At 40.2% G+C, this 27,605-nt stretch overlaps 1 protein-coding gene across 8 annotated transcripts in view; it reads left to right on the top strand.

Moving 5' to 3' along the window:
• Positions 1 to 3,668: 3,668 nt before the first annotated feature.
• The window catches only part of tnca (tenascin Ca), a 58,042-nt gene continuing 34,105 nt past the window's right edge, over positions 3,669 to 27,605 (top strand). For 2 of the 8 annotated variants that reach the window (XM_028024881.1, XM_028024879.1), the window contains exon 1: positions 18,648 to 19,054. The gene's annotated coding sequence lies outside the window, so the exon portion shown is untranslated. Of the gene's footprint in view, positions 3,771 to 18,630; positions 19,055 to 27,605 lie in introns of those variants that run through there. The other 6 variants (XM_028024880.1, XM_028024884.1, XM_028024882.1 and 3 more) reach the window with 6 other exon arrangements.

The following is a 27,605-nucleotide window of genomic DNA, read 5'->3' as shown; positions in this document are numbered from 1 at the left end:
GCAGCAGCAGAGCGAGCGCCGCTGCGTTTCCAGCTTCAGATAAGGTCAAGCTGCAAACGATTAAAGGTTACCGCAAGGATTTTACAGGAGCAACCAATGAGCTCTGTTTTCCTGTTGGAGATATTAGCGCAACGAGCTGCAGCTCAGTTTGAGGGATTATTTAAAGAGACTTTGTTCTCTGAGTGTCGCTGGCAAAATTACTCTGTTAAATCTGTAGAGAGTAGCTTCTCTTTCACAAGGTTTAAAAAAAAAAACATAGCTCTTGATTTTACTTGTATCAAAATATCTTGGGTTGGGTGAGTTCGGATTGTTGGCAATCCTTACCAACCTACAGCGGGAAACGTTTTAGTCTGATTTAATGTCGGACAGTGAGGGGAAAACAAGACCTAAATGTAAATATTCGACACTCTCTTAACTTTCACGCAGGCCAATATTACAACATTTACTTCTATTTCATTCATTTCTTCTCAGATTAAGCGGTTGCGTTTGAAGAAGCTGTTGCATCCAAAGGGAAATGTTGTGTTCACTGCCCGGCTCCATTGTCCCACATTAGCAGAGCAAATGAAGTTGTCATTCAAATCAGGTCAGTCCTCAGGGTCCCATCAATACATAATTAAAACAGGATGTAGACACGGCTTCCTTTACACTGTGAACCACGTGGGCGGCTGGATCTGGATCTCTGTAGTCCTGAACTGAAAACAGCGGCTTTGTCTTTAACACGTTGATCTGACTGACTTGCTCTTCTATGTGACCTCATCAGATGCCTTTTTTAAAACATCTGCAGGCACACCTCTATCAGTCTTTCGTATCCACTGCCTAGGCCAGGGGTCTCAAACTCCAGTCCTCGAGGGCCGCAGTCCTGCAACTTTTAGATGTGCCTCTGCTGCACCACCTGAATAGAATATTTAGGTCATTAAGGCTCAGGAGAACTGATCTACACAAGGAGGAGGTCATTAAGCCATTTCATTCCAGTGTTTTGTACCTGTGGCACATCTAAAAACTGCAGGACTGCGGCCCTTGAGGACTGGAGTTTGAGACCCCTGGTCTAGGCATTCTGTAAAATTATTAAAATCAAAATGTTCTTAGTTGTATGTAAGGGGATGGTTGTAACACTTTTTAAAGATGTGTTACAACCCACCCCAACCCTGTCAGCCATGTTTAGCTAGCTGTAGTAGCATAGCGGTTTTAAATTAGCACGGGAAAATGCAACACATTTTGCCTGAGAAATTGCACTTTCATCTAATGTAAGTCATATGGTTTTATCTGCAACAGTATAAGTACTAAACTAAATATAGTCATGGTCAAAATATTTACTTTCTTACCTCAAAACCCGTTTTTTTCTCCTTAGTATCTGCATGTGCCTGTTTCCAGCCTTGACAATCACAATGTGGGATTGGGGAGGAAGCGGGTAAACACTGAAATGATCATGTGACTCCTATCTTATCCCTGATTGGTGAAACTGGTGGCGTTACAACTCTCCCTATGTTACAACCATACCCCTGCATTTCGACAAACATAGCAGGTTTCTCCACCTGTGGGACATTTGGTTTCACAGTGTGACTCACTGGAAAGGAAGATTTATTTATTTTTTTTACCATATAAATGATGATCAAGATTTGCTCTAACAGTCCAAAACTTGACCTGCGTGTTGCACCTCCACTATGGAAACCGAAAATCCTGTCACACACGTAGCCACCCGGTGCAATATTTTTCAAACATTGTATGTTTGCTTGGAGACAGAATTTGTGTTTCTGTTTCCACTGGCCAGTCTGATAACGGAAAAGGAGGGAATCCCTATGGCAACCATTGACTTAACATTTCCTGAGTTTCTCTTTCTTGCATCACTCAACAGGTTCTTTTTTTTTTTAAGTCTATTTCTTCCAGTATTAGTTTCAAATTCCTAAGAAGTACGTTGATGTGTAATTAAGCTTCAGAAAGCTGCTGCGTTGCCAGTTTATTTTGGCCACTCTATTTGAACTAATTGAATATTTTGTAATTATTTTTGCACGGCGTTCATTCGTCTTATTTTCTGTCCAGTGTTCTTGCTCAAATTTGTCTCATAATACGAGGGGGGAAAATATGTTTAATTCATGACAGGATATACTCGGAGAAAGATCTCATCGTGTCGATACATGCGTACCTCCTTCTGCGACCTGAAGATTTACTGGTTCAATTTCCACAACCACAGGAGTTTCTTACATGCTAATGATTCCAAATGAAGCTGATCATAACTTAATAACTTACTCTGGAAATGAGCAGACTATTCTAACATCCTTTATAATGTTTGTACTGAAGTATTTCATCAAAGATGGAACAAGTAGCTATCCGCTTACGGAACAGGATTTTTTTTCAACAGGATTTTGCCATCAAAACAAATATTTGGGGGAAAAAATAAAAATAAAGACTAAGCCAGTAAGAAAAAAACACTTAGAGCACTATAAAGTAGTTTGTGGAGAACTGCAGAATTTCATCACAGATTCGATCTTAAAAGAGAGGCCTTTTAAAAACGGCATTATTTGAAAGATTTGTCACTTTAATTGCATTCAGAGTTAATTAACTTGTTTCGCGTTTGAGGAACAATCGTTCCGAAACCAAACTCCTATAAAGGAAAAGTCAAATGTTTCTGTTCATCAGTAACGTCTCTGTTCTGTCTCCCACAATTAGAATGCATTAGTCTGGACTAGGTTTCATTTGGGCTAACCTCGGCTATAATTGTCAAAATAATTTCTCTTCTGTTTAAATTAACAACTGGTCCGACTCAAAAACAAACCATATTCTCTTTTAGTGTCTTTATTTCTCGACTATTAAAACCAAAAGCATTGAAAACCCACAAGAAGGCTGTTTGTTGGGGCGACGGAACGACTGTGGATGAATCCTTACTGCCACTCATGAGATCCTGTTCATACATGTTCACTACATCTGAATGCAGTACAACTTACTGAACAAAAAAATGGTAAAATATATTGCTTTAAATGCAGTAACTTGAACGAGTTGTTAAAGACTGTAAAAAAGGAGAATTTCTTTTCATGTCTTTGTTGTCTGCTAAACCCGAAAGTGCTTAATGGCCAGCGACTAATAAAATCAAACTTGTAAATCGCGTTAACAGGAACTTAATGTTCTTTTTGCAATAAGTACACTTGATGTCAATAACAAATAACTCATATAGAGAAACAAAATTGACTAAACAAATTAAAAAACACTCTGTATCGAAATGTAATGTATTATGATTTAGAAAACCCCCCACAAACAAACAAGTGAAGTCTGGATTCCTCCTGTCTTCCTGCTCATTATCACCAGCATCCATATCCAAACAAAGCTAAACCATATATTTCACTGCATGCTGTAAATTCTGGCGCATTCAGCTTGTAAACTTTGCGGTGAAGTGGAGGACGGAAGCATCCAGACCACTGAAGCCAGACACGCTTGCCAGCTCTAATCTCTCACTGTCTGCAGGCGCTGACCTCTTTCTGCTCGTCTGATGGCTTATTAGCCGTATTGATTTTGGCTTCTTTATGTTGCAATACGTCCTGCAGGGAGGCAAATCCGCTGCGCACATATCAGCTACTCTATGTCACTAAAAACATCAAGTCAGGCAGCTCCGGGTAGATTTACAGTGGAGATTTTTCTTTTTGTCTCAAGAAAGGGCTGTGATAGATGAGCCTTGATGAAGCTGTGGCTGCGGTGTGACCAGCTTTGAGTCTTCCGCTGGACTTTTGTAATTTCGCGGGGAATTGAACCAGGGGACACACGTGACTGGGAAACCTTATGCTGTAAGTGTTTTCATATAGAGGAAAAAAAACCCTTGTTTGCATGCAATATCTTTTTTATTGAAAATTAACTTGTGAGGTGTAAGCATAGAAATCGTTTGGGGGATTGACTCTTTGTCCATTAAAAACTTGTTTGAAAATCAACATACGCAGAGATTCATAGATGCAGTAGTCCCACCTTTTAATCTTTTTTTAGGTTGTATAATTAATCTCCCTGCACAAGATATATTTGGTTATTTTGGGATATTGCAATTGTGTGAATTTTTATTTGTTGGCAATGTTATTACAGTGGGTACCCAGTATTTTTATGGTTTTAGGGACTACAAAAATTCTTGAGACCTAAAATGCATATTTTAATACACCAACTATACCTTACTGCGCATTAACAAGCACAGTACAAACGTTCTTGACACTAATGCAGAAGCTAACATCCACCGTGTTCTTTTTCTCCACTTTGTGTTGTGAACATGGTTTAAGACCAAAACCATCAAACATCATCCAAGATCTACACCATCCAAGGATGTGCTTCATCTCCACAAAGGCCAAGCTAAATCCTGGGGATAGAATGAAGAGTTCCTTCATTTAGCAAAGTTGAGATGCCTCCTGAACACTGACCTTTGAAGGTTTTCTGATTACTTCCAACTGGCAATAGACCCCAGAGTAGACTAAAAATTAGCCAGAGGGAGGAACATAGCCGAAGGCATGTTCTTTTAGCCAGAAGATGCCTTTGGATCCATCAGAGAGAGCAGGGCAGGTTTGCTGAGGAAAGTCCTTCTGAATCTGATAAGGTAAGCGATGGATGATGTTACAACACACCTTGCAGTCTTTACATAAACGATGAATTATTTGTAAATGTAATTTGCTACCCAGTCTGAAGCAAGCAGCTCTGCAAGACATGCATGTCTATCACCCTTAGGTTTTAACAGCCAAGCAGGTCGGGATTTTTACGTTTGACTTTTATGACCTACTTCCAGATGTTTCGCTTTGAAAGCTGAAGCACTTGTGGTCGAAGTTAAATTTCAAATATAAACTAGATATTGAAAAATAGCCTGTCCTCAACAACTACTCCTAGCAAGAAATGGGGGTTGGCCATGAAAATTACAACTGGTGCATCTCTAATTGTGTAGTTAAGTTGTCAGGACCAATCACCTCACAGTGACATGACACATCGTCCCACCGTCACCCTTCCACATATTGCACACACACACGGATAAAATATATGCATGTTTAGTAACGCATTCAGAAATACTGAATGCTTATTTTCCAAATACAACAATACAACTTGCTTGGAAAAGATATCTTAAAATCACAATAGTAAAGATTTTAAGGCACACATGTATTATATTTATGTACTCCCTTTTTCATATAATCAAAATTGTAATTATTTTTTAATATTTTGAATACAGTTGAGATATTTCTCAGAGTAGAGGTTTCTAAGCTGAAATCGAAGAAATACAAAGCTTTCCATGTGGATTTAATGTTGAGCTAATTTGTGCACAGAATTGGGTTTAAGGCAACTTTCTTTTAATGAACGTTAACGTTTGAGGGAAAACACGGGATTCACTTAAAATATCGATACACAGCTAATTATTTAGCTAAATATTCCTACCAATTATCAGGTTGAAAGTTATTTTAAACTGATTGTTTCTTTGAGCTGGGATAAACATCCCAGTGTAAGTTCTGTGTGGTTCCGTTCAGCAGAGGGTTTGCCTTTCTAGCGGACAGATGCGATTGGAGGGGAGGGGTGGACATTTTTTCCACGAGGATTTCCAACCACGAAATGCCTGACGTCAAACTTGGAAGGTACGGTTCGCCGCCTGCCACATTTCTGGCTCACGCTTTGTGCGGATGACTGCCTTCCTAGGCAATGACCTGGCAACCGGATAGGTGTAAGCTGGAACATTAACGTTCTGACTCTAACAAAAATCCTCCCCCCCTCCTCTTCAATACAAAGGTGACTTCACCGGAGGAGCAATAAAACATTTAGCGTAACCACTGAGAAAAGGTTAAATGTAGCCCCTTTCACAAAGTGAAAACTGAATTGCATTCCCTCTTAATGATCTGCACATGTTTTACGGGGAACTTAGAGCACAACACTGAAGTGGGAAAAAAATCCTATACGTTGCTTTCAAAATGTTAAAAAGTGTAAAGTCGCTGTGATCTATCGATAAATTCCAGTGCAACCAGTTGGATTCAGAAGTCATCTAATTGTTAAATATATTTGATTTACAAAAAGAAAAATCAGATTATTGTGATTCAACAAAATTAACGTTTTCGCAAAGTAATATATGAATAACATTTAGTTATTATTCCTAATTCTGAATACCTGCTTACGGCCGTCAAAGTAAAATTTATTTACATTTGTAAAAAAAAAAAAAGTCCCAGAAAGAGTCGGAGGTTCTTAAAGAGACAGAGGCCCAATTTCAAGGCGCTAAGTACAAAGTCAAATTTGGCATATACATAATTTTTATGAATGTCACAGTTGATTGTGAAACTATGTGGCTCTAAAACACAACACTGCCCCTTTAAATTGAAGGCGCTAGAGCACGCCTTCTGCACCTATTGGCAAGTTTCTGTCTTTACTTCACTGCTTTCCTTCTCCGGAGTCGCGTCAAAATGAACTTTTCTACCTTCGTCCAGTAAACAGTGTCCTCTGATGTGTTAATAAATCCCATATTTTATATCCAGTTCATTTTATTTTACCTTTGAAAACATTAAGTGTACAAGGAAACTTAAATGGCGTTGCAGCTCCTGTCTGCAGGAGCAATCCCCGATGTTTTCTCGATTACATTTCAAGTAAGTTCCACTAATAAATTGCGCAAGCACACAATGTACAACGTTGTTTACCTTAGCGTGGATTATTTATGAAGTCGTTTCAGCCAAACTGACATTTTCCTGTAGCTTGTTGAGCATTTGGTCGTACCTGCCGCAGAGTGTCTCTGGATGTTTTGAATGTTTCGGTGGAGCCGACAGCTCAGCATCACTCATCTCACCCGGCGACGACCGTCCGAGTCGGAGATAAATCTCCTTTTGCAAAACAGAGAAAAAAAATCTTTGAATCCAAACCAAAACAGTGAGATGTGTTGCCGTGCTGCTGAGTGTGGCCATTAAATCGGACTTTGAAGGATGAAACTGTTTAGAACAAGTGACGGCCGGAGTGTTAATTTCATTCCCTTCTGCTGACACAGGAATCTTTCCTCTATCAATTCGCTGCGAAGGTAAACATTTAGTCGAAATGTGACACGTGGAGATGGCGGAGCTGTGAGCAGCTGCGTGCAGCTGTCCCTCTGCTGACTCAGCGTTGGAAAGACGAGGGTTCCTTAAGTTAAAATGTTCCCATGACATCACCAGTAGAAAATGTGCTGCCCTGGAGTACCACCGCTACCTCTTATTGAGGTCAAAGTAAATTTAGAAACTAAAAAAACCTTACCAAAGGAAAAAAAATAGAAACTGATTACTGATTTTTTCTTTATCTTTTTTTTTTTTTGGTCATACTGAAACGTTCCCAAAAATGTCTGATGTTCACAGAAAATATCTTAACGTGTGTGCTTCCTGTTATACCCGGTGTAAACAAACTCAATTCGGTGAAGGCAGTGTGACCACCATTAAAGGCTTGTTGTCGTCACATCGGCCTTCCAAACCACTCAGGTCTTCTCGTTCTAGCATCTCTCCAGAACCAGAACCAAACATTCAGTTTTTACGCTTTGCTAATCTGGAACAAACTCCCGGGAAACAGCATAAACTGCCGAAACACTGACTTCCTTTAAATCAACCTGTGCAGAGCTGCCTTTGATTCATAACAACCGGAACATCGATCGACATACTTGACGTGTATTCGTTTGAAGACTTTGACGATGGCATTAGACAAAATGTCATGTTTGTTGCTGAATGATGTTTTTGTGGTGTAAAGCATTTGGAACTGCAAGCTTGTCGCTGAAATGTGCTCTACGAATAAACCGGACTTAAAACTTGACTAGGAAAAGTGGGACAGATGGTTTTTAGAACAAGTAGTTGCAGTAGGTTTAGGGGAAATCACTTTTTCGATCAATATCATTGCTATATCCATATATTACTGACTATTTTTACTCAAACAAAATGTTTTAAAAGTAAGAAATCCTTCCTGTAGATTTAAAACGCCAAAGAGTGCCAGGTGTTTGTGGCTTAAGTGTATCGTTGACGTTCTGGTTGCACTACTGTACAATCCCCCGTTTGCGTATCTGATGATGTACCAGTAACTGTACCAGTTACCAATAGACTGACTGTGGTAGTCTCAATAGTGAAACATATCACTCCTCCTGTCCAGATTTCGCAGGATTTCCACTTTGTAGACATTTCTTTTGCAATAGTTTGTAGTTGTTTGGGGGTTTTTCGGTTTAGCCCCACGTTAAATTTAGCTTCCTTCTTCCCAGATTTGTGGTTTAGTCATTCCTCGTGTATTCAACTCAACAAAGTGTCGCCACAGTGTGAGAATAATTCAAACCCCCCATCCTCCTGAAGACTTTGCTTTTCATGAGTTCCTGTCGGAGACGATTCCGCAGAAATCCCTCAGTCGCGCGTGTAAAAACAGAGTAGCTGCTAAGGCCAGCAGACTCTCTGAAGACCATCCGTCTCCCACGGTGGCAAAACGTCAGCTGGATGGAATTAGGCAGGTTTTGCAAGGGGAGGAGGCTCTTGGTGGAGGAACAAAGGCTTTTCAAGCGGAGAGTTATGGTTTGTACGTCGTACGGTATTTTTGCCTCAGCCACTATAATAAGCAGAAGACGCTTGAGAAATGGAGTGAAACGAGGATTTCCACGGCGCGGCAGGAATGATTGGGTGTTCAAAACGTTTGAACTGAAACGAGAACACATACATTCACAAGATCTAGAGGATACGGAAGAAGATTAGGGCCACTGAAGAAAAAAAGAATTCTCATAATTTTGAGTTCAACCTCATATTCCTGACTTTTTCTCAGAATCTTTACTTTAATCTCAGAAATCTCACTTTTTTTTCTTAGAATTATGGCGTTAATTGTCTGAGATCAAAAGTCATAATTCCTTCTTCTTTTTTTTTTAAGTGGCCCTACTCCTTTTCTGTAAAAGGACACCACTTGCTACCACATTATTTTGACTGATTTAAATAGTTAGGGTAGTTAAACCAAGACTTTTTTTTTTTTTTGTCTTTGATAGAGACCAAAGCCATTACAGATTAGAGCTCCAGTCACATGAAAGTAAATCAATGCCAGCAATTAAGATAAATAGTTTTAAAGTGCAATAAAATAAAACAGATTTCATCAGCATTACATGGGCTACTTAATTATTGAGTGTGTCCCACTTAACTAAATCACCAATCGCAATCAGGACTCTGCAGCCTTAGGGGGTTTGGTCTTGGTTAAGACGGATACAATAATAATCAAATATGTTGAAATGAGTTTATCTGAAATTTGGCTCTGGTTGAGGGACTATGGTGGCCCTGAAGTTCAAGTCAGTACACCGTAACAGTCGATGTGATTTTAGCTCATTTAAAAATTTGTCTCAAAAGATAAAAAACATATTTGTCAAAAAAAAAAACCTTTCATGCGCTTAACCCCACACTGACCCAACGACTCCAGGTTTGGAGTGCAGGGATAAATGGGGCATGCAGGAGCGACAACCCGTCAAAACCCGTTATCAGCCGTTCTCGTTTTATTCCTTTGTATCTGTTAATTGGCTGCGACGATTTCTCTCTCAAACGGGCCAGTCGATTAACTCGGGAAATGAAACGAAGGGAAAGAGGGAATGAATTACCACTGGTTTAATTGGATAGCATTGTCTCCTCTACCTAGCACGAGTTCCCCCTTGTTTTACTGCTTTATGTTTTATTACTGAAAGCAATTACAGCTATTTTGTTGGAATTTCTCATATAATACCATACAACATAGTCAATAGGGAGGATGTTGCCCTTTTTGGGGATGTTGAGATGAGATTTTTGGTCAAGAAAATTGCAATTGCAATGTTTTTGAGGTTTTTTAGCCCAAACCTCATAATAATAGACATAAGAGAAGACTTACTGCCTGTCTGGAATTTTTATCCATATTTTTGCCACACGTGATTTTAGATTTTACTTTTTCTTCTTGCAATGGACCGACATTGTTAGCTCAGGTAGAGTAGAAATATCTTTTAATGTCCGTCCGTCGGTTGTTGTATGCTTTGCTCAGCTCAACGTGTGGAGGTCAGAACGTGTTTTCTTTGTCTCAAACTAAAAGTGTCTATATTTTGAACTGGGCTGTCTGTAAAGGTTGCCAGTAGGTACAGATCGTTCGCCGTGCCACGCTGAACCCGAAACTTCTGCTTTGAATCTTCGAAAGCCCATTAAAGCTGCCACAGCGAGTACAACAAAGGGAAGTCATCTCCGCGGCGTCTGCAGCTTTTTCCGATCCTGGCCGCTCTCAAATACAGTCAAAAGCTTTCGCCAAACATGATGGCAGGCCTTTGGAATGGCCACAGGAAGGTCTTCCGATGCCTTCAGAGCCTTATTAGTTCATGTTTGTGGGAGCTGCAACATCTCTGATCTGGTTAGCATCAATGTGTGGCCTGTGGTTGACTCCTAGTTAGGATGTGTGGATGTGATGTCGCCCTTGAGGATGCAGGGCTCTATTTTGTCTGAGCCGCAGTAACAGGATGTTGCTAAGCCAGCCGGTGTCAGGATGATGATAGCTTTTAACTTTTATTTTGTAGGTTGCTGGACATCCAGCTCTCCCACAGCAGGGCTTTCACTAGCTGTGGTGGGAAACGTGTGCAAAACGTTGTCGATTGCAGTGAACGAACGGCGCAATTAAAATTGGACACGACTAAGTTTGCCCACGTAACATGTCGCTCCATCGTTCTCCTACCACTTCCTGTCGTTGTCGTCCTCTTCTTCTTTTCCGCCAGTAGTCACGTGTGGTTGTTTATCACGACTCGTGTGCTTTAAACAACATCTTTCCATTGCAGTTTTGCAAACCACACTTATTTCAAAAGAGCCGAAAAACCACCTCATCTTAGCGCAAATATTTTTTCACTAAAATAATAATTGTTTTTATTAAATTGGTGTTTCCATTAAGGGAATTTATTTTTGTAATTCTAATTTGCACAATTTTGAGGTCAATAGAAACGTAGCTACTCAGCATTTGAGTTATTTATTGCCAGAGCTAACTCCAGCTAGTTAGAAGCTAGCTAGCTAGCTAGCTACGATATTCTGGTTACATTAACTTCAGTAATGTTTTGGAAAAAATGTACTTTTAGGAGTATTTTTACTATTGTGTACTTGAGTAACTTTGTAATGAAAAACTCTTACCTGAGTAAAATGTGTGTGTCTTCTACTCCCTGTGAGTCACTTCACTGAATGAAAAACAAGCTTGTTTTAGCTTAAAATTCACCAGACACAGACACAGCTGCAGTTTTTTGGTTAAAGTTTCCTAAGTTTTCTATTGAACAAAGTCGATTTGGAAAAAAAAAATATTTTGTCTGATTTTGTAATTGTGTTATTTATATAAATTACTTTCGTTTTGGTAATTAAAATACCAAAACTTCCACATAACTTTGTATCTTGGTCCATTGAATGATTGATGTTTTTTCGATCGGTCTTTTCTCGAGAACCGAATACTCTTTTGAACGGCTATACTTTACTTTTAAGTAAAAATGTGTTGACGTACTGCTACTCTACCCACCTCTCTTCTTTGCCATAATAATCTATTTAAACTGCTAACTTGCACTTATTACTTAGTTTCCCCCCCCCCCCCCCCTGATCCTTCCCAGCAGTGAACTGGGTGCAACCATCAAACCCAAAGTATCATAAGTTTAGGAGATTCATGTTGGGTCCTAAAAACTAACGAGGTCATCCAGAAGTAAGCCCTTCTGTTCAGCTGTGTTTACAACACACTAAGTTTGCTGATAATAAATCAGTTAAATACTCTGGGTGGAGGGTGGGGGAGAAATCTAACCACCAAATAAACAGATGTGTTTCCATAGAAAAATAAAAGCGAGTTTATTCCCAAGTTTATCAGTGCATTAAATTTAAAGCAAACAGAAATCTAAATCAGAGCGTCTAAGATGAAAGTCGTGTTTAAAAAAAATGCTGGATCACAGAGGATTTTATTAGCTTTTTATTTATTTGATTTTTTTTACTCTGAAGTCAACCAACCAACCAACCAAACAAACGAACAAGACGTGTCTGTTTCAGATTGAATTTATCTCCAGGCCAAAGTTTGTGATCCAAAAAGAACAACTTCTCTTCCATTCTCAACCATGACCTCGCGTTAATACAAGTTCGTTTGACGTTTGGAGAAGAACTAACTTGTGTTATCCAGTTATTTCACCTTCATGTCAGCGGCGTTTGTGATGCGGTTTATGGGCAGCGGCCCAGGGCGATATTCAAAATGGGGATCATGTGCTCACCTTCCTAAAATAATGGTCTAAGTAGCTTCTTTTCCAAAAGTGAATTTTTTCTTTGTTTTGCCTAAATCATCTTTTGGCAAAAAATAACCTATAGACCATTGTCGATGTGAGACGATATAAGAATATATAGCTTATCTCTCAGGTACAAATTGTTAAAATTCACTACTTTTTTCATGCGGGTGTCAACAGGGTGTTTTATCATCCCCAGAATTTTGATGATTTGCTTTTGTTGCTAAGACGCTATTCGCACTATAATTGCCACTGCTGGTTTGTGTGTCTTTTTATCACACAATCAAGCGACTGCTACCTTCAGTTGTCGGCCTCGTTCAACACCCTCAAACAGCACAAATAAAACACAGTAGAGCTGTTTCATTAGAAAAGATAAAGATACATATCCTTAACCTTTAACATCTGTTTGTTCTAGGCCCAGTTTCCAGGAAGTAGCTTTTATGTCCTCTTGTGCCACTAAAAGAACACAAAAGGCAATAATTTAAACATTTCTGAAGGCAAACTATAGGATCTAGGAAAGTAATTTCTGAATTCTTAAAAAAAACAAAACTCTGCAGATTCCAGAAAGTAACCTGTAAGCTTCAAACTATTCCTTTTACCTCCCAGCATAGAAACTTGCATATTTCAATAAATTAATCTATAAATTCTACAAAAGTAATCTGTGAATTTCAGAAATTTATATGTATGTTCAGTACAAGCAAAGTGTACATTTCAGGAAGTAACTTGTATTTTCTGAGAAAGTGGCTTGTAAATCCCTAGAAAGTAACTCGTACGTTTCGGGAAAGTAACCTGCAAATACCAAGGAAGTAAATTCTCTAAAAGCAATCTGTTAAACTCAGAAAGTAGCTTGTAATTTCCAGGAAAGCGCCGCAAGTCTCAGAAAGTAACTCATACATTCTAACAAGTTCCTTCTAAGCTTCATACAAGTCTGTTGAATTCCAGTCTAGAGTCAAACCGTCGGACTAACAGTACAAAAACAAAACATCAGCAGGGCTCCCCACTGTTTTTATATGTTTATTTAGTTTCTTACTCTGCTGGTCATTCAAAATTTAAAGAAAACCTTCGGTTTTCGAGGTCAGAGTGAAAAACGATGTAGCGCTTCTGTCCAAAACGTGACGCTGTCGACCCACAGCGCAGATATAATCCGTTGTTTCTTGGGGGATAAGAGAGACTGAGTAAGTCATGGAGCTCAGTGGGGGATTTTAAGGCTTTTCTGACCGACTGACCTTTCCTTTGGTGTCACTACGAGGCTGGGATTTGCTGCTTTGAGCCCAAAGCACAAAATGAATTCCCATGAAATTTGAGACAGATGTCTGTTTTCCCCTCCAGGACGAATAACAAGACGGCTTCGAAGAATTTCTATACCTCTCATTTTAATACTGCAATACGGTAATACATCTCAGAACACTGAAAATATTTTAGATGTCCTCAAATGCAAATAGATATGTTGGTAAATACTGGATGTCCCCTTTTCTGCAGCTAAAAAAAATTATTAGATTTGCTTACTTTTCTTATTTTTATTTTCAGTTTTTCTTCTTCAGACTACTTCCTGTGGGGTTAAAGTTTCAGAGTCGGGATTGAAAAATCAACCCTCGTTTGAAAAGACGTGCTTGAATTCTGCTTCAGCTGCGTGTTCAGTAGCTCCGAAAAGCATCCAAACCATCTTTGAATTTTCTTTTTTTGTTTTTCTTTTCCATTGTGTCATATTACAAGCGCAATTTTTTGTGTATGTTTGGGGGACCGTGGAGTTAAAAGGGGCATCACACCATTGAACGAAAATGCTAAACAGAAAATGACGACTGAAGAGTTCTGTCTATTAGTTTGGAGAAAATTTTCAAACCAAATTTCTTTCTGTCTCTTTCTTTTTTATTTCCTTTCTTTGTTGTCTTTGTGTCTGGTTTTCTGTCTCTTTCTGTCCTTCTTTCTTGTTTTTTGTCTCCGTCTTTCTGTCTGATTTTCTGTCTTTTTCTTTTTGTCTTGTTTTCTGTCTTTCTCTCTTTATGTCTTCCTTGTCAGTGAAGCTCGATATGAAAGATGGATTATGAAAACTCTCCCATTCAGTCCACCGGATGTGCTGCCACTTAAAGCTGGAAGAATAGGAAGAAGAAACAAAACTCGCTAATGTAAAGTCAGAAAATTCTCAAGAAAAAGTTCTGGGTGTGAATACTTTTTCAATGTGCTTCTCGTGTTTCTCGTCCTTCTTGCAATGCAAACTGACAAAGCTACTTAGCTCCTGTGTGCCATTAGCCTAATCTGGATTTATTCCACTCCCTCTTTCCCTCAGGTTTGTTGTTTCAGATTTTTTTTTTTTCTTCTACATTTCGCATGGAGAAAACAGCAAAAATTACAGTTCCCAAGGTTATCTCGCGGAGAGGCCTTGTTTACGGTCAGAGTTCCTATAAATATCAGATAAAATGTAGATGAGAGAGCGCATTTTTTTCCCCACTTGCCATCAGACTGCTGAACTCTTAACTGGACTGCACTTAAAATCTGGTCTCCACTTTATACCTTGCACATGTACAGAGCTAAATAACTTCTATTTTACTGTCAGTCCTGCACTTTATATTTTATATTTAGATTTATATTCAGGAGTAACCTCACAACATTGGAAGCTCAAAACATTGTCCTGAGCCGTATGCAACGAAATTTCGTTCTGTATTCACCCTGTGCATTGAAAATGACAATAAAGTCAGTCTAAGTCTAAGCATTTATTTCTAGTCATAACCTCACTCTCACGGCTGATTCGACTCCCTCTTCCTGTAGGGATAAACTCAACGCAGACAGGAGTGTCGTCTGTTTGCACAAACTGAGCTTCAAAAAAGTGATATCATTACAGACCGTGGAGCATCTTGCTTTTTTTTTGTCTTTTTTTTTTTTTTCCAGGAACCGACACGGCCGGGGTTGTTCAACGAAAAGAATGCGTCCTCTCTCCGCTCAGCCCGTCTGGTAAACTCAGATGTGGCCATGAGAAAAAAAAAAAAGAAAGTGTCCGAGCGAGGAGGGGAAATATGTTTCCTTGAGGAGCCAGAGATGGATTTCATTCTGTCAGTGATTTATCAGATTAAAACGAAACAGTGCAACCAGGATGAGGCACGCTGCAGACTTAGAGGATGAACTTTAGCTTCACCTTCTGTGACAGAGCTGGAGAGGAACTGCTGTCTTTTTGGCAGGATAAAAAGTCTACACATCCCTTTAATTGGTGTGAAAAAAACAACAACACATTAAAAAAAAAGACTAAGCTTAATAATTTCAGAACTTTTTGCATGTTTTTTGAATGCATTTTTATTTTTCCTTTCTTTGAAACATGCATGTGTAAAGAAAGGAATGGCGAAGGAAGAGCAAGTATGGATGGCAGGGGTGTCCAAAGGGCGGTCCGGGGGCCATTTGTGACCCTTGGACTGATTTTGGTGGCTGTGGTTCAAAAATGCTAAGAATTTGCCTCATCCATCACAGGTTGTTGAAGCAAATGGAGCCTTTAAAAAATATATAATCAGAGTAAAACTGTTACCGACATAATTTCTAATAATTGTAACTGACAGACGTAATTTCCTTACAATGTAAATTAAGCGCAACACAAAGTATTTGTCTTCTTTACAACCTGGACAAACAGAACCGTGTTTGTCCAGAGACGAGCGGACGATGCTGCACTCAAATCAGATTTTCATTCAATCTGGATAAATATTGTGAGCATTTTGAAAGAAATCCCGTTTTTATAGCTGCAAATAAATTCAACTGTTCAACTTTGAACAGTTGAATTCAATTTGAAAGCAATTTGAAAGATGGGTGCCTTTCTTTTACTATGGCGTATGTGTAAAATCATTTTTAAGTTTTGGATCTTCGATGAATATTATCCCTGTTCTACAAAAAAGAAAAAAAAGGGGAAAAAATAATCGCACTGCTTCATGTGCTTGATTTGAGTTCTTCCAACTTTCCTTTAAGTTGGTGATTTTGGTCCAGTGTGTGTGATATATGGCATTGGTTTGGTGGTCAGAAAGCAGCTGGTTCTTGCTAACGGCGCTGTGTATCGCCGACCTGAAGGTAAACGGTTTGTGTCCAGCATGTGTGGGGTCTGCAGAGACGTCAGTTCCCCTTTTTCCTGACTCCAGATTTGTTCCAAGTCTTGGACAGAGGACAGATAAACTCCCTCTTTCCAGACATGACTGCTCATTGCCGTCCAGCCCTTCCTGTTTCGTGGATGAGCCAAGCCACACAGTCACAGATGAACACAGGGCAGACTGAGTAATGGCCGTGTAGAACATGACCAGCATTTCCTGCGACAGGTTGTTGTCCTTCTTGAGTTGTTGCAGGAACTCCAGTCTCTCTGCTGGTGTTTCTTCCAAACGGCGTCTGTGTGTGGCGACTGTCTCAGCTCCAGAGAAAGGAGCGGTTCTTAGGAACCGGACATAGCTGTGTTTCCTTTACAAATGTGCGCAAATCTCTGTCGATGTCAAACAAAAAAAAAAAACTACATTTCACAACTGCTGTGCTTCCCTGAAATAAGAAAAGCAATTAAACTCCCACGTGAATAAGTGAGTTTACACGATAAGTCATTAAAAAACATGCCAGCCATGACCCTCCAACTACTTCCTGTCGTCTTCTTCTTCTTGTAGTTTGTTTCAGTGGCAAAATCCGCATGTTGATCACATGACTCCCGAAACGTAAAAAAGTTTTCCATTTGCAGTTTTGTTGAAATAAACCAATTTGGCTAGTCCCACAAAACGCCTCATCCTTGCACCAACACCCTTTCAGCGGAAAGCGAGAGTTTTTTCCGAAATTGCCGAGCAAATTTATTTTCGAAATGTCAAATCGCGCAATTATGTGGTGAATGGAGACGCAGCTAGCGATCCACGGTAGAAGGAGGGTTATTGAGGAGGCCGTGAGGAGCCATAGTGGCAGGTACACGACACGACAAAAAGGAGTACATTTCTGCCAGACATCTCCGAAAATTTGAGAACAATTGCAGTAATTTTCTAGAAAAAAAACTTGGGAAATTCTTAGTTTGAAAAGTCGAGAATAATCTTGAAAATTTCTGAACAACTTTTCGACCTTTCAAACTCAGAAATGTTCAATTTCTTTTCTGAAAAATCTCTGAGATAAACCTAAAAAAATTCAGATTTTGGGGGATTGATGTAAATTTACTCCTTTTCTGCTCTGTTCAACGGCCCTAACTAGCCGTCGTACCACCGTATTCTCAGGAACTTGAACAACAAAAATCTTTAAGAGACAAAGAGATGAAGAGACTTCGACTTGTTTTCGAGCTTCAGTTAAACGTAAGTACGGAGCCCCCTAGAGGACATGGGGAATTTTTTTTCTTTTGCGTTCCCTCGCAATACTGTACTGGTCAGTTATGCAGCATAATTGAACACTGTAAGCCTTTCCTACGGTACGGTACGGCTACGACAGAACAAAGAAGAAGTCTGGAGTTGATTGATAAACGGACAGATGAGATTCCCAGAGTTAACCCAGTGCGGCCCTTTACCATCATTAGTTTGTCGTGTTTTTAATAATAAAAACTTGTTAACAGTAAAAACTGTTTGGTGCAAAACACTGATTGAAAATCGATTTTTTACTGCATGTTTATGTCTGTTAAGGCGAAGATGGAGCGGCACTGAAAGCAGCTCTTTAAACCATTCAGACTACGAACACAACAGAGACACAATCAAAACTGTCAGATGATTTATTACCGGCGATAATAACTCAGAAATAGTCCAAATTATAATGTATTTTTATTTCTTTCCTACTTACGAAAGTTTCTGTTTATATCGTAGGTTTGTGGTGCCTTTCTATCCTAAAGAAAGATATAAAACTTCAGATATTTCACAAAAAGATAAAATTCATGGAAATACCTCACATAACCTTATATTAAAGCATAAAGTACGGCGCCCACCGTAGGAAAGGCTTGCAGTATTCAATTATGCTGCATAACTGACCAGTACAGTATTGCGAGGGAACGCAAAAGGTTTTGCGAGGGAACGCAAAAGAAAAAAAATTCCCCATGTCCCCTAGGGGGCTCCGTACGTAAGAAAAGGTCATTTTGCTTCTCTTGCGTCATTAAAACCCTGCAGATCTGAGCTTCTTATCCACTGCAGCTCTTCACCGAAGACAACAACGGTTTCAGTAAACTTTACAAACTCTTCCCTGCTTTAATCATGAAGTCAGACAATCCCACATCATTATAATAAAAATCGCCTGAAGGTAGACGTCTGCCATGCTGTCTGCAGCCTTTCCTCGACTTTCCTCTCATTTTGCTCTCCTTTCTCCCCCCCTCTCTCCACCCCGCCTCTAATTTTCCTACACAACCACAAGGTCCACTCTTTTCCTGTCATGACTCCCGGTAACAGTGGCATCTCATTTAGAGGCAGCAGGCCAGCTCTGCATCCATTAGCTGCAGCGGAGGGAGACGGAGAGGGAAGGACAGGGTGGCAAAAAAAAAAAAAAAAAAAAAAACCAGCAGGAAGGGAGGGAGAATGACGGCTATTTAAGGGGCTGGAGTTTAAAAAGCAATGGATGTCTGACCTAAACACTCCTCAGGCTTTAAAAGACATTTCCTCCCACACCAATTCTCCCTCTCCCCCTCTCTCTGCTTTTCTTTTCTTCTCCTTTTTTTTTTCTTTGACTCACTCTCCCTGTCAGAATCGGAGCTGAGCCCCAGCCTGAGCTGTGAGCGCTGAGGGAAGATAAGGAGCTCTGGCTGAGGGAGGATTGACGGCGCTGAGTGCCACCTTGCTCGGAGCAGCGACGGAAGACGGAGCGAAGCATCCTCCTTTCTTCTTCTTCTTCTTCTCCTGCTTTCCCCTCCAGCCAGCCGAGCTGAACTAGGAAGGAATCTGGAGGAGCTCCACATGTTGAATGCAGAAAATCTGATCTGATTTGATCCAAACACAGGTAAGAAGAGACATTCATAATACATAAGAGCAAAAAAAACAAAAAAAGCTTCCTATTGTTTCGGATGTTGCAGATGTGCAGAAGTGATCTTTGTTTTCCAGGTTTTGTGTGCACATGTTGTCAAGTTTGACTTCGGTTCCAGGAAAGATCAAATAAAATCAGTGCGTGCCGCATGGCGGGGGGGGGGGGGATCATAAACCCCCATCTGCTGTGATTTTGCAGCCTCATTATTCACAAAATCCAGTTTTTTTTCCCCCCCACCACGAAGCTGACATGAAATGAAGTAAAAAGTGGGCAGCAATCAGAGAGGGAGGTGTGTGTGGGGGGGTGGAGTCCATTTCAGTTGAGCTTAATTGAAGTCCAAATGTGGTTGATTTGAGATTTTTTTTTTTTTTGGTGGAAAGTTTGAGTCACAGGTTCCAGTTCATGCTCAGCTGATGTGAAACGTAACCGTTCCTCCTTTTACGTCCTGTCCATTAGCGTGGATTTCTGTCTCCCACAGAGGAGCCTGAGGGGCTTTTTGGTGTGAGCCTGGATCCCTAAGATGTGAGCTCACCCCCGACCCCCAGTTCCCCAGACGGACAGCTGGGTTTCAGCTCCTCAACACATTCCAGACACCCAGGGGGGCTGTTCGTAACTCACCTTCACACACCGCCTTGCTTTTCCTGTTGAAGGTGTTTAGATTATCCTTCAGCTTCTGGTTAGGAGTGACTGCAACAGGCTGCAAAAAGGTGAATAAGGGTCTGTGTTGTTTTTATTTTTTAAAGTGTATCTGTTTCTTTTTAGAGGCACTTTTAACAGAGCGGTGTGTTATGTAATACCAGTCTCTGTTTCAGCAGACGACCTTCAGCTCTTGAAGCATTTCTCTGATATTTAGTGGAATTCTTGGACCTCTCTCCCCCATGCCGCACGCACTGATTTGAAGTTTTTCCCCACTTCAAAATTACTTTGTGTAATTTTGAAGTGGGGAAAAAAAACATGCGTGGTTTTCTATGATTTTTACAAAGAAAAATCAGGAGTATTTCCAATTCAAATGAGTTGAGCCCCCTTTACTCTGACACACTTAATAAAGTCGAGTGCAGTTTACAAATGGATAGCTCTGTGAGGGCTGGTTGGAGAACAACAGTCATCAAACAGTTTGATGAAGGGAAACGGCAGACGGATCAGGGAGAAAGTGATCGTACACATTATTTTTGTCCCAGTGTCATGATGGCAAATTTTACTGGACGATAAATTATACCAGTGATTATTGCGATAAACAATAATATCGTCGTCTTGAGGTGATTTTCAAGCAATACAGTCAGGGCCGTGATTAGAAGGATGAGGGCACTGGGTACACAGCTGGTTTTTGTGCCAAAAAAACAAAACAAACAAAAAAGAAATAGCTATTCACTCATAAAAAAAAAAACACAGTGCATTAATAAATATATGTCAGCGGGTTCAGAAAGTCGCATGTAAGATGTGCTGTAAGTTAAGAATTTTCAAATATTTGAGTATTGTATTCATTTGTAGAAATATAACATTAAAAAAACTAACTTCATATGAGAGTTTTGCATTAGGTACAATATAAAACATGCGTTCATCACAAAAACATTCCAAATCTTGGGAGCGCCCCAAAGCTAAAATGCCCTGGGCTACTGCCCCCGTTAGCCCTTTTGTAAAGTCTGGCCCAGAATATATTGATAATGGCATAATACTGCAAGTTTGTGGTCTAATTTCAATTTTTTTTTTAAAATTAACACTGGAACTGAAAGATATTTTAAATATCTAATAAAATAATTTAAAAAATAAACAAATAGATCTAAAAAAGCCTAAAGAAAAAGCACACACAACCAAAACCATAAAGGAAATGGATTATGATATCTGGAAACAAAAATATAAATAATCGGAATAAAAAGGATCTAGCTCCTTTTTAATGTATCATGTGACTAATTGATTTATTGCTTATTGCTACGGGTTTGTCCCAGAGGCAAATTTTTGTCTGCAAGAAGAATAAATCTGCACCCAACTATGAACACACCATCCGCACTGTGAAACATAGTAGCGGCTGCAATATCCTCTGTGGATTATTTTTGCTCAGTGGGTCACGGAAGTTAATTGTACGACCGTCGGAGCTAAACAAGCTCAGATTTTGAGACGTCGATGTAGGACTTGAATGCAAACAGGATACAAGTAGGTGAACGGCGAAAACGAGGCCTGACGAGGAAAAGTAAAATACTTCCTAGTTAAGACGTGAAGGGAAAACAACAGGAATAGCAGGAACAACGATGAATGATCACATTATCAGGTGGGGTGGTAATTATCAACATGGGAACCAATGTGAGTACGATAAACGGAGCAAACCGCTGGTGAAGAGGGCTGAGGAAACTAAAGGAGGAACGTGACCAGACTGAACGAAACTGAGCGCAAGGGAAGCGGAAAAATATCAAAGCGCAGAAAAACTGAACCTAATTAAACACTCGGAAAGTTTGAGCAGAAAAATAAACCATGTGCGGATCATTACACGCATCAAAGTCCCACACAGCACGACAAATACAGGGCGATCCTGGATGAAAACCTGTTTGAGACTGGAAAAAAGAGCTGGTTCACCTTCCTTTGGCAAAACGGCCATAAACATGCAGTTAGGGGTATAATCAAATGCTTTAAGTCAAAGCCAAGTTACTCGTTTGAGTGATCCGGAAAACTCCAGGCTGAAATTCGTTTCAGAAACTGCGGGTGAATTAAAAATGGCGCTTTATTTGTATATGATTTTCAGCCAAATTGACCGGAAATTAAAGTCGTTTGCGAAAAAGATGTGGCACCTTTTAGACGCGAGGTAGACGCTGACCTAGAAGGATTTAAACTTGCAGTGTATAACTCATACAAAAAAAGAGTTTTTTAACATATTTGCATATTTGTTAAAACTGTCACCTGTAAGTTATAAAAAATAACTTTTTTCATAACCAACCAAAAAACAACCAATCAGAGCCAGTGGGAGGGTCTTAGTGCTGTCAATCATGCTTGTCTACGTTCTGCCAAATGTGCTACAGGTTTACCGGAACTGTTTATCCGCTGTCATCAGTGGCCATGCTAACTAGCCTTAGCATTCGTGGCAGGCTAGCTGTCAGAGAACAACGGGGTCAAGTGTGCACACGAAGGTGATTGACAGCGCTAAGACCCGCCTCCTGGCTCTCATTGGTTGTTTCTAGTTAGCACTGGGAGCAATGGATTGTGGGAAAGATTACACATGGCTTTGTGCTGATTTATCACGTAAAATCGCAGCGAAATCCAATGAAGTATGTGGTTGTGATGTTACAAAAGCGTGAAAAAGACTCAAAAGGAATTAATCGATTAGCAAAGTAGCTACTACGATTCAAAAGGCGTTAGCCACCAATTTTGTAGACAGTTTTCCAAAAACGGCAAAAAACTTCACCTCCTCTGGGAATGTTTGGCATTCAGGCGTGCCCGGTTGGAACTTATCAGGTAATCAGCTGCCGCATTTTTTGGCGTTGTTTCAGCCGCAGCGACTGCTCCAGTTAGGTGGCGTGAGGTCGCTTCCAGCTGTGCCAGATGTTAAAAGGATGTGGATTTCCGAACGCATGGAAACTAAAGAAAAGCGCACAAACAAACCCACAGAAAACCAAGCGGAGCACTTGTTTTCTGCTTGCTGCCGGGTCCCCGACACTCAGTGTTTCCGACGAGGAGTGTGTTGGGCCGGGAGCGCGCCGCGGGGTGTGTGTCAGCGCTGCGTCACTCATCGGAACCGATTGTGCAGACGTGACCGAAGCGCCCGTGCGGTTTGTAATTTGAGATTAGCCTTCTTTTCTTCGTCTGGATACATAACGAGCACCTTCATGGAGTTTTCTTTTTCTCTCTCCTTGACTTTGCAAAACAGATGTCGTCAGTCCACGGCCAAAATTCTCAATATTTTTTTTATTTTATTTTTTCCACGAGGGAAAGTTTTCCTCATCCTGCCAACGTGGGGGGAAAAAAGGCACTAAAGCTACGGCGAATGGATTATAGCTTAATGCTCAAGTTATATTAGAGTTTCAGGTTTTTCTCCCAAAAATTGTCTTCCCATGTCTGAGTGTCACAGAAGACGTCCTTGGTTCACCCGGGTCCTGCTCTGAATGATGCATTCTGGGGATTTTTACTGTAACAGCCGATGCTTTCACACACTGTCCAGAAACGTCACATAAACACAGTGTCTGAAAAGTGGCAGTTGCTTCATAAAACAACCAAGCGGTTCCCTTAAATTTGGATTATAGCAATATCTTTTTCTCTCTGTGTGTGTGTGTGTGTGTCTCTCATTTTCTATGTGTTAAGGCTGTCAGCTAAGAAGAATTGTTGTGAAAACCAGACAGGTAAAGAGGCTGTGATTACGCTCTGTCATGCAGTTCTAATGCTGCTACAGGTTAAATGGATGGAAACATGATTTCTACATATGTGTTGTGGTCAGTTTGGCTTTCCGCCTGGTGTGTTTGCCAAATGAGCTGCAGGAGCTTCACCAAGGAGCCTGAGCCACAGTCATGGGAGAAATAAACTTCCCATGACTGATATAGGAAGAACTTCATAAGTGGTGAATGGAGCACAATAATGAAGCGATAGCGATAGCAGCACTGGGAGGAATGAAGGAAATCCATCTTTTCACAGATTATCTGTCTCATGTTAAGCTGTCACACAACATGATGACAGTTTTAGCAAAGATGTAAAATTTTATAAAAGTTTCATACTGCAGCTTTAATGGTAGAATAATTAGTGAGAAATTTTACATGCACTAATTCTACTGACCCTTTGCAACAATGTCACTTAATCACACCAGGCGCCACGGTGGACGTCAGAAGTGAGGGACAGGAGTATTGAACAGAGCAACTAAAATTGTTTTCCAAAGTTGTTTTTGCCAGTTTACTCATGGCCCCTACGTGTTCCAGTCGAGCTAAGTTGTCTGTGAACGTAACAGACCTGGTTGGGCCTCATAGACGGCTGTATTGACAAAAGTTGGAATTAACTAGCTAAGAAACCGAGCAAGACCTGCTCCCTCCTGACATGTTGATCAAATTGCAAGCTTTGCCTGAACCGCAGACCTTTTGCACAATAATGATGCAATGTGCAATAGTAGCACTGGGAGGAAATGAAGGAGATCCTCCCTTCACTTGTGCGAAAGGTCAATACTTTTATTTTTTATTAGCGAAAGCCCACCTCTGGTGTAATGGCTTTGTTAGCTTGAGATAGTTTTCTAAATTGGGGTCACACCTGCAGCTGTGTTACGGGCATCACCTCAAAAACACTGTTTCCTTATATGAACCTCCTCAAGTCAAGTTCATCCATCCATCCATCCATCCATCCATTTTCTGTTCACCCTTGTCCCTAATGGGGTCGGGAGGGTCGCTGGTGCCTATCTCCAGCTACGTTCCGGGCGGGAGGCGGGGTTCACCCTGGACAGGTCGCCAGTCTGTCGCAGGGCAACACAGAGACATACAGGACAAACAACCATGCACACACACACTCACACCTAGGGAGAATTTAGAGAAACCAATTGACCTGACAGTCATGTTTTTGGACTGTGGGAGGAAGCCGGAGTACCCGGAGAGAACCCACGCATGCACAGGGAGAACATGCAAACTCCATGCAGAAAGACCCCGGCCGGGAATCGAACCCAGGACCTTCTTGCTGCAAGGCAACAGTGCTACCAACTGCGCCACTGTGCAGCCCAAGTCAAGTTCATCTGATACAATTTCAAGATGCTTTGAGGTGCCACCTTCATCTGTTGGAGCATTCATATGTTAGCATAAAGAAACAACTCTTGCAACATGAGCTAAAGGAGCATTTAGAGAAGAAGAAGCTAACACCCTGAAAGCAATATGAAAAGCCAGGTTAGCAAATACAAGCTTAAACATGTCTTATGATTATTGTTTAGCCACAATGTGTGCTAGCTAGCTGGCTTGCTTCGCTCTATCTAGCTAACTACCTAGCTATCTTCAGTGTAGCTAGCTCTGTTAGATTTAGGGGTTAGAGTTATCTAGCTTTGCTCTAGCTAGCTATCTAGCTAACTCTGTATGTCTGTCTATCTAATCTATCTATATTACAAAAACAGCTACGTTTTTTAGAAAGTCAGGTAAGAACTACATATGGATAGTTTTCTGACTTACAAAGTTAATATTTTTGCTTGTTTATATTTTATTTATTACCTCATTCCTATTACATAACTTTGCCTTCCACTTGGATACCGTCACAACTCGTATGAAAGCTCTTCAGACCAAAATTTACTTTCATCATGTCTGCCGCACCATAAATATTCAGCGGTGCACGTATGACATTTGTGATTTTCCTCATTTTATATTTGGCCAAAAAAGGTAATAAAACATGTTTTTGCGTTGTGCAAGCAAAGTCCAAAGTCAGGAATGAACTGCATCCAGACTCATGCAATGGGAGCCCTCCTGGGGACGTTATGGGATCTGTTCTGTACCTTGAGGACCACAAATTATCTTTACGTTCACGGTAACGTTTTTTTCTAGAAAGGGGTCAAAAAAATGTGTACTCCAGAACCAAGTTTTTAGATTTACAGCTTTCAGTCACATCCCAGCCCACTCACCAGATGTGTGAGAAATTGTGAAACTCCAATTCAATTTTTTTTAAATATCTGCTGTTAAATGTAAAGATTAGCAGAAATACTGGCAGTGGTGTCAGGAAGGTGACACCAAAGGTGAGTACAGTAAAAAAAAAAAAGATGAGACTGAGAAGAGGTTTTTATAGGAAAAGAAAGTGGTTTCATTCTTTACTCATCACTGTGTGATCAGTTTACAGGACGCAAGGTAAGTTCAAAGATCTCCACGGCCTGAAACTCTTCTCCCTCTGCTCTATTGTCTTTCCTCGACAGTAAATCTATTGGTGGTCCTTGCAGGAAAATTCAGCACAACCCGTTTTCCTCACATTTTGGAAGAAATATATTCATATTTGATTGTCGGATTAAGGGCTCAGAGGAAACTCTGGTACTGGGATGAGCTTTTATCGGTAGGCTAATGCAGAGATGTGCAGATTTATTTGAAATTTATGAGGCTTATTTTTCTTCGTTTGATTGTTTAAATATTTATAGCTTATGGATTTTTACTTGGTCTAAATCCGCATTTCCTGCTGAACTGTAAAGCCTTAGGAATGGCATGGTTTTGGCTTTGTTGGGGTTTCTCGTAAAAAGGATGTGGAAAAGACTTAATTTTTTTTTTTTTTTTTGATTCTTGAGGAACTGTTTGGACATTTTGTATCCCTGTGGTATAACAATGTCCTTTTAAATTTAGAAGAGGCAAGACATACAAGTTTACTGTCATGGCAACGGAGATGCAACAAACGTTCAGTAAAATCGTCTGACGATGTTTTTCTTTGTTGAAGTTCCCAATTGTACTCATACGAGTCAATCTCAACCCAGATGCACATCATGGTTCTTTTTTAATTTATTTATTTTTATAAAAGTGCAGGTACTGGTTTCTCTGTTTTTAGCTCTTCTGAACAGATGCTATTAATAAGAGAAAAGACATGACACAATCCTTAAGCTCTGCCAATATGCAGCTTGCTGTAAAGGAGTAACATGTCTACCAGACGAAACAGCAGACTGTAAGAACCAGTCTCAATGACATTTGCAGGCAGATTGAGGATAAAATGTTTCACACGGCATCACCGTCGGTTGTCATGTAACCTAAAAAAAAACTGAGGGAAGCTGTTTCCAGTCATGAGGAAGAGGTCATTCATCACATCAGGCTTCTCTATCCGTTTTCAGTCATCTGTCATTACTCAAATGCTGAAGAGACTCATTACAAGGTTTTCCCACGCTGCGGCAGGAGCTTGTTGCTCGACTCCTCCGAATCAGGGTGTTGTCGTTGCCCAGGTGTTGAAAGATGCGAAAAACTTGTGGGTGCATCAGTGAATGGAGTGAATTAGGATTTAGGTGGTTTGTTTTTGTTTGGTTATTTTTACAATTTTCCCCCTCCTGTAATTGTAAGTTCTGCTGAATCAAAACAGCTGAGATTTTTCTGCACTCGCGTGAAATCCATAAAAGACGCTGACCTGCCAGCACAGCTGTGGATTCTTCTGTCTTGAGACATTTTTAGGGATGCGTAGCATTTTCCAGCATGCTCGAAAGGTATTTTTTATTGTGCATCTGTGGTTTGTTTTGACATTGATAGCCCCAAACATCGTTCACTGTAGTCTGTAGATGTACACAAACTGCGTAGACATAGTAGAAATCTAATGATTCACTCTGAACAACATCTGTGAGAAGAACTCAGACTCTGTTTTACGTTAACTAGTGTCTCTAATCAGAAAAAGTGGAATTTAAGTTATTTGATGGTTGGGGAAATCTTTAAAGCTGAAGGACAAATAAATGATTAAGAATATTAGTTAATGTCACTAATAGTAATCTCAACAATGCAATGGAGTAACAAAATCCACAAATATAATCTCTATGTCACATAATGACAGAAAACTAAGGCCCTCCATGAATCTTCTTGTACAGTTTGGCTAGTAAACAGAATTTCAGTGAAAGAAAAAAAACTTTGCTTCCTAATGGAAACAATGTACCACA

The sequence above is a fragment of the Xiphophorus couchianus genome, chromosome 8, assembly GCF_001444195.1.
Source record: "Xiphophorus couchianus chromosome 8, X_couchianus-1.0, whole genome shotgun sequence".
Lineage (NCBI taxonomy): Eukaryota > Metazoa > Chordata > Actinopteri > Cyprinodontiformes > Poeciliidae > Xiphophorus > Xiphophorus couchianus.
This window is presented reverse-complemented; position numbering and strand designations above follow the sequence as displayed.